Source organism: Aethalodelphis obliquidens, unplaced genomic scaffold, assembly GCF_003676395.1.
Source record: "Aethalodelphis obliquidens isolate GAN/ISIS:26980383/991018 unplaced genomic scaffold, ASM367639v1 scaffold10, whole genome shotgun sequence".
NCBI classification, from domain to species: domain Eukaryota; kingdom Metazoa; phylum Chordata; class Mammalia; order Artiodactyla; family Delphinidae; genus Aethalodelphis; species Aethalodelphis obliquidens.
Window position 1 is genome coordinate 16,707,835 of NW_020837954.1, and position 11,495 is coordinate 16,719,329.

General features: G+C 35.5%; 1 pseudogene; it reads left to right on the forward strand.

Moving 5' to 3' along the window:
* Positions 1 to 328: 328 nt before the first annotated feature.
* LOC113622971 (proteasome activator complex subunit 3-like) lies at positions 329 to 10,442 on the forward strand (annotated as a pseudogene).
* The last annotated feature ends 1,053 nt before the right edge of the window (positions 10,443 to 11,495 follow it).

The following is an 11,495-nucleotide window of genomic DNA, read 5'->3' on the forward strand; positions in this document are numbered from 1 at the left end:
AGAGCACTGGAATTAGTAACAGAGTATTAAAAATGCATTAAACAGGACAGTAATTTTCATTTACCCTTTGCATATTTCCATCTTGCACAGTATGCAACAGTTGTGTTTCATAACAGAATTCTTACTGAGCAGATACAATAGCTACCAGGGAAGCAGGACTAAGAATTCACAGTTGAAATGACACTGTTGTAATAATGTTTACTGAGTTTTGTTGAAATAGGGAATAATTTGTCTTAGAACATGCAATACATATTTTCCTTTGGGGGGAAGAAATTGAGGAGTGATTTTTTTAGTATTTTTTTTATTATCATAGTTAGTAATCATTGAAATGGCTATGATTGTCAAAGTAGGCAAAGAAAAAAGTTAAATCAATTATCTGACTCCTTTCTACATAATGAGATCAAGACTGTATTCACATTGATTTACTCTCCAGGATTAACTAAAAGCCCCAAAGCAGGTCTCTATGTATACCTGGATCGGAAAGCCACTTTGTCTTATAAGTGCAAGATAATTTCCTCATTAAAACTTCAAAAGAACAAGTTGTAGAATTATGTCTGGTCGAGAGATGTTTTTTCTCCTTATGCACAAAATAATTTTCCATGTACTGTCAGAGGTTCAGTGATACTACAGTAACATGGAAATGACCAGGATTATTCCAGGGCTTTTCATTTTAGTCTTTCTTAAAAGAAAAAGTCTGCCAAATGTCAAGTACTGTTTCTGCTGCTAGGATGGCTTTGTAAAATTTTAACAAAATTATTTTCTCATAAATATAAACCCTGGACACACACAAACAAAAACTACCAGAGGGATTTGGAGAACAAAACGAAGTAGACACATTTTGGATGGCAGTTGAATCTCGGGGGAAAGGTTTGGTGAGTGACTAATGGTGGCTAATGACCCAAGAGAGAAAAAGTCCATCATCTTTCTGTCCTGAAAAGAGTGAGAGAAAATTTTGGGGACTCCTTGGCCCATGCAGAGTGAGAGGGGTTACTGATCAAAAACAAACAACAAACAAAAACCCTAAACTATGGTAGTCCCAAATTCTGTATATTAACTTTACCTGTCTCTGGCTGACCACAAGCCAAGCATGTGCAGACAGACTCAAAGCACTGAGTATAAAAGGATTAATGAGTTGCCCCTCCACCATCACCACCAAAATAAAACAGATTTTGCCTTGAAAACAGTTTGAATATAACCAGGTTAATGGCTTGCTTAAATAAAAATGTGACAATCTTCACAAGAATGTATCAGAATGCTGATCCTCCATTACATAATATTGACAATGTCAGTGTTACAACATAAAATCAATAGGCATACAAGAGAAAAAAATGACCCATTCTGAAGGAAAAATAATATCAACAGAGGCCAATGCAAGATGACTTGATGTTGAAATTATCAGAAAGCAGCTACTAAACTTACGCTTAATGAGGTAAAAAAAAACAACACAATGAGGAATGAAAAGACAAGAAATTTCAGTAGAGGAACACAAAAAACAAAAGAGAACTGAGTGCACATTTTAGAACTGAAAGTTATAATATTTAAATTTAAAAATATCTGGCTGGAAAAATGGAGATATACATGCTGAACAACCACTATGGTGACCACCACAAAATAACTGCAAAGTGACTTCTAAATTTAAAAAAAAATTCTAGAAAACTCAAAACATAGAAAGAGAAGAACAACAACAACAAAAAAAATCAAAGGGGGAGAATGCAGAAACCAAAAATGTCATTTCACACCATCCAACATACATTCTACAGTTTTTACTTTACATTTTATCACTATTCTCATCCTCCACTGGAATGTAACTTATGTGAAAGCAGGGATCTTTTTCTGTTTTAATGTATTTATTTATACATTTTAAAACTAATTTCAATTTTAGATTCTCTGAATACCTGACACATATTAGCTTCTTAACAACTATTGGTTGGATAAATGAATAAGTTCCAGATTTAATGTAATTTTTATCTATTAAGGTAGAACTAATAATCTAATGTGAGCCAAATATACCCATTTAAGATAATAAAGGAAAATCATTTATATTCTTCACCTGAGTGCTAAATTCAATTGCATGTTTTCTAAAGCTTCCTATTATTATAATCACATATTCTTAATTTTTGAATTGTAATATGATTTCTGGATAGTTGGCAGCTCAAGTTATCATTTTAAATCTTATTAAGAAAAGCCTGAGTAGAGATGAGTGACCCTCAGTGGAGTCTGGTAGAACTCAGATTAGCAAGGGTTCCAGATGCTTTATGCTGATACAAATGCTGTATGAATTTCCTAAGCTCGTTCAGTTGAGCTACACAGTTCTTGAGGGACCCTTGTTATAATATTTTGACATTCTAACATGTGGTCCCAGAAGCAAAAATTCAATTGCAGGAGTATCTTAAGAAGTTGGGTAGGAGGGTTACTTGAAGTTGGTGATTTTGTGTGTATTCATAATTACTGGTTTTATTATTCTGACATTTGGAATTGATGCATATGTTTTACATTAAATAGTGTAAGTATATAAAGTACTTTTCAAGGTATCTGTCACATTATTTGTCTTAAAATATAAGTAAATAGATAAATAGCACTAGATGAAGTTAAAACAGTGCTTTAATTACTTCAGACTAGCTTTATCTGTTTATGTGGACAAGCAAGCCTTAAGATTACCTCTGGGTTTGCTAAGGGTCTTGATTGGAGAGAGAGAGAGAAGACAGAGAGAGACAGACAGAGAGACACAGAGACAGAGACAGAGAGTTTGAGAGAGACAGAGACAGAGAGTTTGAGTGAAAATAGTTTCCAATATTTATTTCTACGTTCCAACAGATTACCACAGTGCAAGAACACATATGACTAAACTATTACAAGGTGTGCAGTCAAGCCACCAGCTGTAGCTTCTGTGTATCTGGAAAAATTAGAATAGATAGAGAATGAGAATGACCCAAGAGAAATGGATTATTCCTACAACCAATCATATATTAAGCAGTTCCCTGAAATGACTAGTTTTCACTTTTTAAAATAATTAATTAATTTATTTATTTTGGGCTGTGTTGGGTCTTCGTTGCTGTGGGTGGGCTTTCTCTAGTTGCAGTGAGTGGGGGCTATTCTTCATTGCGGTGCGCAGGCTTCTCCTTGCGGTGGCCTCTCTTGCTGCGGAGCATGGGCTATAGGCGCGCGGGCTTCAGTAGTTGTGGCACATGGGCTTCAGTAGTTGTGGATCACAGGCTCTAGAGCTCAGGCTCAGTAGTTGTGGTGCACAGGCTTAGCTGCTCCACGGCATGTGGGATCTCCCCAGACCAGGGCTCGAGCCCATGTCGCCTGCACTGGCAGTCAGATTCGCTACCACTGTGCCACCAGGAAAGCCCTAGTTTTCACTTTTATGTAAGACAAATTTTAATAAGTTAAGAAATGGAGGAAACATCATGGGAGTTCAACCATCTCACTGGATCTTTACCAAAACCTTTGTGGGGGACCAGGGGACAAAAACAAAACAATAAAAGTCTATCACACATGGCCTACGTCTTAAGAAACTCAAATGAAAATTTTTACATTAAAAAATAAGAGACAACCATTCATTTAGTAAAGAAACATTAACAAGGCCACTTGGGAAGTTTCATTACACAAGTCAGAAATCTTCCTTAAAAAAATAAACTACTTTAGTAAGTTAGTTCTGAAAAACTTATTCATTAATTTAAACATGGGTCTGGTGGAAACTGCTCATCTCTCTCAAAAGTTCAACTGTATGCCTCACTTGGGTACCAAAGAACTCACTTTCAGGATTGATCATTGGCATGGCCACCATGTGCTGCCTGCTATGGGCACGATGCTCAGCAAGGCACTTCCACTGTTCTCCAAGGTGTCTCTGCAGGCTACTTGGGTTTCTGCAAAATCGGGTGGCTTGGTTACAATCACAGGAAGGCAGAAGGATATATCTTTTTTGTGACATTGCTTCAGAATCACATGGAATCATTTCTGCTGCACTTTCTTGGTTGAACTAGTTAGAAAATTCTGCCCAGTTTCAAGGGAAGAAGATATTATCAACCCCTAATGACTCAGTAGCAAATGGGACTGTTAAAATTAAAGTAATTGATTCATATTTAACCCATTTATAGAAAAATATCCTAAAAAACAATTTCAATATATGTTTTCACCAGTTGATTTTACAAGGTATTTTATACTGACTATTGAAAAATTAGAATATTTAGTTCTCTTGATTTTCTATATTTAATTCAAATGTTAAAAGTAATTTTATCTTTGAGAATAGCTCTCAATTTTCTTCTCTATTTCATAGTGTACTATGAAACCCTAATTCAATAACAATTTCTGTCAGCATTTTATGCTAAAACTAAATCCAGATTATTCAAGTATCCATTTGGTATGGTAAGTATTTAAAATTATACCAGATTCTTCTACCAGATAACATGCCTTGAGGCTTTCTTAACACATTATAAATTCTGGAGCCAGCCTACTTGGGTTTAAATCCTTGCTCTACAATTTCCTGTCACCTTAGAAGCAACATTTTACCAGTCTCCTTCAGGTACTATCTATAAAATGGTGAGAGTGAAAATGGTACATCACTTATGATATTGGTCTGAGAATTAAATATTTTATCTAAATGTTTAGCATATGATCTGTCTTTTAAAAAGTATATATGTTACTTTTTTAATGATTTTTCTGCCCAGGACCGTTAGGACCATTTGTTCAGGTGATGCAAATGATTTTAGAGTTGGTCTTATCAAAAATAATTGTTAGCTATGTAAATACTAATTTTCTACAAAAATTAATTCTCTCAAAAGCAAATAAAAATGACATTTAAATTTTCCTTTTCTTAATGTTTGTTCTGTAACTTTCCTATATTAACTTGAAAGAGGAAAAGCATCACTTTATCCCATTGTTTCTGCCTCAAGAGCACTGACTTTCAGAGTACAGAAAAAAGATAACTCATTGCAGATTTTCTAGCGATTCATTTTACTGATTCAGCACACTTATTTGATAATAAGCACATATTTATTTTCTGTTTGCAAATTTTATAGTGCAGTTCTCTAAGTACTCTACATGAGACATCTCAATATAATAAATGGCTTTTAAGCAAGCACATCAAAGCACAACTGACTTTTTTCCTTGTATTTATTCATTTACTTATGCACTAGAGGGAAATAAAGCACCCGATACCTGTCCATGGTGCATTTCAATGGTTGGGTTACTAGACCTTATCAAGGCTCTTTACTATCGCATTATTCTAGTAGCTATGTTCTTCTCTCAGACTCAGAGTAAAGCCAAGAGATAATATTCCTTCAATTACATGGTTTTCAGTATGCTGATAACTTCTAATCTCAGCTAGATTGTTGATAACTAAAAAAAGAAAAATTAAATCCAGGACATAGATTCACTTTACAAATGTCCATTTTGGATAATGAGGGAGACATCTCATATACTGTACTTTGAAATAGTCTCAATTATTTTAAACTAAAGTAGTTTTATACGATTACTGATTTATATAAATTAGTCTAAAAAATATGAGAATAATAATTTCCAAGTATTTATAATTCTTTATTAATTTATTTATTCTACACATCATATTGTGTATTATGTTCAGATGACTCTGCTACCCGAATGCTGTGAGATAGGAGAAAAATAATATTAGCAAATTAATAACATAGTTTAGATAAAGGACCAAATTAGTAATAGCTTTTTTTCCTTACTTTTTTGTTTCTTAAAAGGAAAGATTGAAAAGGATTTAAATGATTCAGTGCATACCAGATAAGTCAGGCCTTAAGAAATTACTGTGCTGTCTTCAGTAAAACAAGGTTGAAAAATGTCATGACAATGGGAATGATTAAATCTCTTTTTCAGTTTTACATGTGTAAGTTTAGAGTAGCACACAATCAAACAAATGAAAATAATTGGCAAATAAATATACCACGCTGGAGTGTATTTTGTAAAATCTATATTCCTTTTATAATATATGTTTATTATTGAAATTTTGAATGACATTATCACTTTTCAAATGACAATATCACTTCCACTTTACCAAATAACTTGACTTATTGAATGTTGTAAGAATAATAATTCCTAAATCAATTAGAGGTACTCAAACATGTTGCTATGCTAATAGCAAATGTACATTTTCCTTTAATAAGTACACATACACTTAGATTTGAAATGTATTAATTCACTGTGCTGCTTCTCTTATCTAATCCACCAGCCCACTAGTTTCAGCTCAAATATATGTGCCCCAAATGGTTTATCATTTGTATTTGGAGATATATGTTGTTGTCATTTTTGTGTTACAAATGATGTCTTTTATACGAAATTCTACCATCACATAATATTACAAATATGACTTAAAACTGTTAGCAAGGATTTAATTTTAATCGCTTTGTCCATATTGCTATTATCTCCCTGCAGAATTATCGTTACTACAGTTAACAGTATAAGAATATTATTTCCAGAATGCTTCTGCTCATAAGTGTCACTTTGTGTGCTGATTAAAATAATTGTTTTTATCAGATTTCTAATATTTTAATTTTTCATTGTGATGTTTCAAACATAGAAAAAACAGCAGAAACAAATATTACATATACCTATCAGTTCATTATTATGATTAAACACACATTATATTACCTGTAGATGATTTTATATCTCTTTTAGAAAAAAAACTTGCAGACATAGACTATAAGTCCACATACTATTCTTTTCCTCTTTCTCATTCCCCAGAGTTAATCAAATTCCTGAAACTGGTGAATATCATTTCCATATTTCTTACTATTCTTTTATTGTGTATGTTTAATATATAATATACACATGACATACAGAATTGCTTTACTTTGCTTTGCTTCTTGAAATGTTACAAAGAAATGGACCCAAGAAGCTATCTTATGTAGGATTTTACATATCAGTGTTGAAGAAGTGAAATTAGTCAGTACTATTCTGTCCATGTATTTCCTTTTTTGGTGTTAGTAAAATAAAACTACACTAAAAATATATATTTGGGGTTCAGGTTCTGGATAAGATGTATATACACACTACCTGTGTGTCCTAATGAATACTGAGAACCCTCATAAGCAAATAGAACAGGCAGAATAGAACAGAAGATTAGAATCCAAAATACCACCAAAGCTGCAGTGAATCTAGTATTTTTTTCTCTTCTGATATCTCATGGTTTGAAACTTAAGCACCAGAATATGCCACTGGGGCACAAACAGAGAGAGCTCAAAGAGAAAGCCTCTAGTCTGGCTCAAGGAGTGTGAAAAGGAACCCATAACACTCAGAGAGAGTATATAATTTTATAACTTTTGTTTTCTTTCTTCCATTCTCCTTCGCTCTAGCCCTTAAGCAATCCCATTGTGACAGCAGCAGCTGGCAGCAATAAGCTCCTGCAGGAGCCAAAATTCTAATGGAGAAAAGCCTTCTTTTTCCTTCTATGGAACTGTATTTCCAAAAGAATGGGTGGAAATCCATTTTTTTCTTTGTTTGTTTGGTTGGTTGGTTTTTTTCTCTGTCCTTGTTTTGCTTGGCTCTGCATGCAGGAGCAGTTTTGGGAGTGCCCAGCAAGGCAGAGTATATAAAACACCAGATTTTTGAATAGAGTTCCAGAGAGCAGCCCAAAGAAACCAGGAAGTACAAGGGACATTGTGGAGAGGAAAATGCTGAGGAAGGAGATACACTAAGCTATTTATGACTTTCTGGGCTCATCCTCAGACTCCACATGTGTGCATCTGATCCCATTCAGTACACCAAACACTTTGAGAATTGAACAGAGAGACCATCACCCAGGTCTGGATATTGACTGGTGCACACATGGAACAGTTCCGAATAGTGCAAAAAGGGTTGGAATCAGAATTGACTTTAAAACAATAGCCCATGGAAGGCTATCAATGTTCGCCACAGGATTTAATCAAGACCCAGAGTCTCATTGTATAACATTTAATATGTCTAAGGTAAAATTCAGAAATCCTTGGAATTTGAAGAACCAGGAAAATCTCATTTCATATGGAAAAAAAAAATCAAGACACACCCATGATGAGATGACACATATATTTGAATTATTTGGCAAAGACTTGAAAGAAACTATTAATTTCACAAAGCTCCAGAAAACAATTTAAAAGGTATTTGAAACCAAAAGGAAAATTTGTTTCAGCAAGGAAATATAAGGTATACATTACTTGGGGAAAAAAACACCTCACTATATACAGGGACTAATTGGCAGAATAGAGATAACAGAGGAAATAGTCAGTGAAATTGAAGATAAAGATACATTATCCAATCTGAACAACAGAGGGGAAAAAAATAATGACAAGAACCTTATGTCATATAACAAAATATTTATATTATTTGTGTCTTTGGAGTATCAGGAGAGGAGATAGAGCAAAGTGTGGAAAAAATTTTGAAAAAAATCACAGAAACTTCCCAAACTTGGTGCCAAGATATAAACTTACCAATTGAAGAAGCTTAGTGAATCCCAAATAGGGTAAATACAAAGGACTCCATGACCAGATACTACTGAAAATGAAAGATAAAGAAAAAAGTCTTTAAAAAATTCTTAGAGAAAACAAACAAACAGAAAAAAAAAAAAAAACACTGTCTATAGGGAACAATAATTTCAGTGACTGCAGATTTCTCACTAGATACCATGGACTCCAGAAAGTTAGGGTACTACAGTGCTAAGTGCTGAAAGAAAAAAGCTTTAAAACCAAGTTTCAGTATTCAGGGCAAATATTATTTAAGGATAAATGTAAAATAAGAGCTTTCTCAGATGAAGCAAAACTAAAATAACTCATTGCAGCATAACTGCTCTAAAAAAATTACTTAAAGGAATTTCTTCAAAAAGAGGATGTTATGGGTTGATGTGTCCCCCCCTCTCAAAAAAAGGTATATAGAAGCCCCCAGGTTTCTTACAGAGAGAATCAAGTGAAAATGTGGTCATTGGGGTGGGCTGTAATCCAATGTGACTGCTGTCCTTATACAAAGAAGAATTTTGGACACAAAGACAAGGGTAGAGGGAAGACAATGTGAAGACCCAGAGAGGCATGGAACAGATGTTTCCTTACAGACCTCAGAAGGAACAAACCCTACCAACAACTTGATCTTGGACATCTTGCAACTAGAACTGTGAAACAGTAAATTTCTGTTTTTGTAGGCCAACCACCAAGTTTATGGTACTTTGTTATGGCAGTCCTAGGAAACTAATACAAAGGGGAAATGATAACAGAAATTTGGAACATCGGAAATGAAGAAAAAAAGCAATTGCTTAAAAATGTTAGGAGTGACAGTATAATGACATTCTGAAATGATGGAAAATAGAGAATTTGTTGCCAGCACACCTGCCCTAAATGAATAGCTAAAGGAAGTTCTCTAAAAGAAGGAAACTTGGAATATCAGGAAGGAAGAAAGAACATGGAAATGGCAAATATGTGGGCAAATTCAGTTTCCTTCTCAAGTTTTATATTTGATGGCTGAAGTAAAAATTGGAACACTGATACATGTAAAGGGAGTAATTAAGATAATTATAGAGTGTGAGCAGGCAGCAGGCAGCAGGAGAGCAAGTGGGAGGAAGGAACTGAGGGTGGGACTCAGCAAGCTGTGTGTGAGCCAAGCGAGGACAGCCACCTCCAGGGAGCACTGAGATTCCTCTAGTCCCTCTGACGCTACCCACCATTCAAAGGTTGATTCTTTCAGAGAGCAGATCACAATTGAGGCAGAAGACTTGGTGGAAAACATTTTCTCAAAGAAGTTGTTAGAACTTGACAGTTTTTTGAAAGGACCAATCCTAAACATATATAACTTAACTCAGATCCACTCAGACATGAGTCTGCTGGTCCCTGACTATTCTTCTCACCAATAGCCACAATGGACTGGAAGATCCCACTTCCAAGAAGTGAAGATTGGGTGAGTGTGGAGGCCTTCCAAGGAACCACGGTATTTGTGATGCCCAATGTGATGCTAAAAAGCAACCAGGAGTTAATGGAGAGTTTTGAGACAGTGAAACATGAGATCTGGCCACTGATCCTGAAATGAAGCACCATAAAAATGTGGGTACAACTCCTAATTCCTGTGTTAGAAGATGGGAACAACTTCGGGGTGTCCATTTAGGAGAAGACAATTGCAGAGCTAAGAATGTTGAGAGCTGCATCTTGTCTGGATCAGATTTCTAGATATTATGTTACAAGAGCCAAATCGGTTTCCAAAATAGCTAAATATCCCCATGTGGAGGACTTTCCTGCACCCTGACAGGTATTGATGAGAAAGAAAATAACAGCTTTTAGCTCATCATATCAGAGGTAAAGAATCAATATGTCATTCTACATGACATGATCCTGAAAAATATCAAAAAGATCAAATGCAGAGACACTGTACAGAGGCCAAGGCCAGGGGACTCTGTGAGTCTGGCTCAAGACCCACATCACTTTAGTTTGTTACATGACTATGGTGATGGGGAAACTGGCTGGAAATAGTAATCACACTTCTCTGTGTTTTTAGTTAGAGTTTAATGAAACTGTCATGTAGTTCTGTGACAGACTTACCTCTTTTTTACAGGCCTTCTATTTCTTTCCCCAATACCTCATAATAAAATAAAATCAATAAACCTGTCCTAATTTCTGGAGAACTCCAGGTTTGTGTGCCCAATATGTTAGCACAAGAATACATATGCTTTCTCTCTTCCACTTTTCCTTCCTTTAGGGGAGACAAGCTAATATCTTGGGCTTTGTGTTTTCTTCCTTTTGATGGTTAGTTGGTTAGGAACTGAGGGAACTAGAAGAAAATGCTAGGTATTTTTTAAAAATTGGAGTCAAGTGGATCAGCTCTTCTCTTCCTGAGGAAAGATTGGTGTCTCTTGCCACTGTGGGACATTGGATCCTGCCTGCCACAGTTGCCCTGATGATGACTTAGGGTTTCCCATCTACATACATTCCACTTTGAACCTGAACCTGAGCATGACAAAAAACACCTTGGACCTTCAGCCAAATCCCTAGCTCCTTCAGATGTTTTTATAACTAGGATTTTTACATGCACATATATCCGTAATACACCTACACATAGTCATGCATGCACATGCCTTCCTACTCTGTTAGCTGTCACCTCCTCCCCCCTGCCCTGGTGAATTGGAGTGGGGGGTGTCTGCAGCTGTGAAGGTCAGCTGCTGCCATTGTTGCTGCTCCTTTTGGGCTTTCTTTTTGGAATTTTACTTCTAGGGAAAGCAGTCACTTGTGTGCATATGTGTAAATGCCCACACGGGCATGTACATATTCTGTGTATATAGAAATCTGTCAGGCAAGTCAAAACCATAGAAAAGTTGCCTCTATATCTCAAATCTTCCAGAGATATCACTTGTTACAGCTTTTGTACTAACCCATAACACCCCCAGTTTTTTATTCTACCACTACTGGAGAGTCAATATCTGCTGTCAATCTGCTGGTGACTCTCTCAGTGTCTGTTTCTGACTTTTATTCTTTCTTTGTCTCTGTCTTCCAACCCCCAATCATATTTCCACCTGAATGCATCTTTTT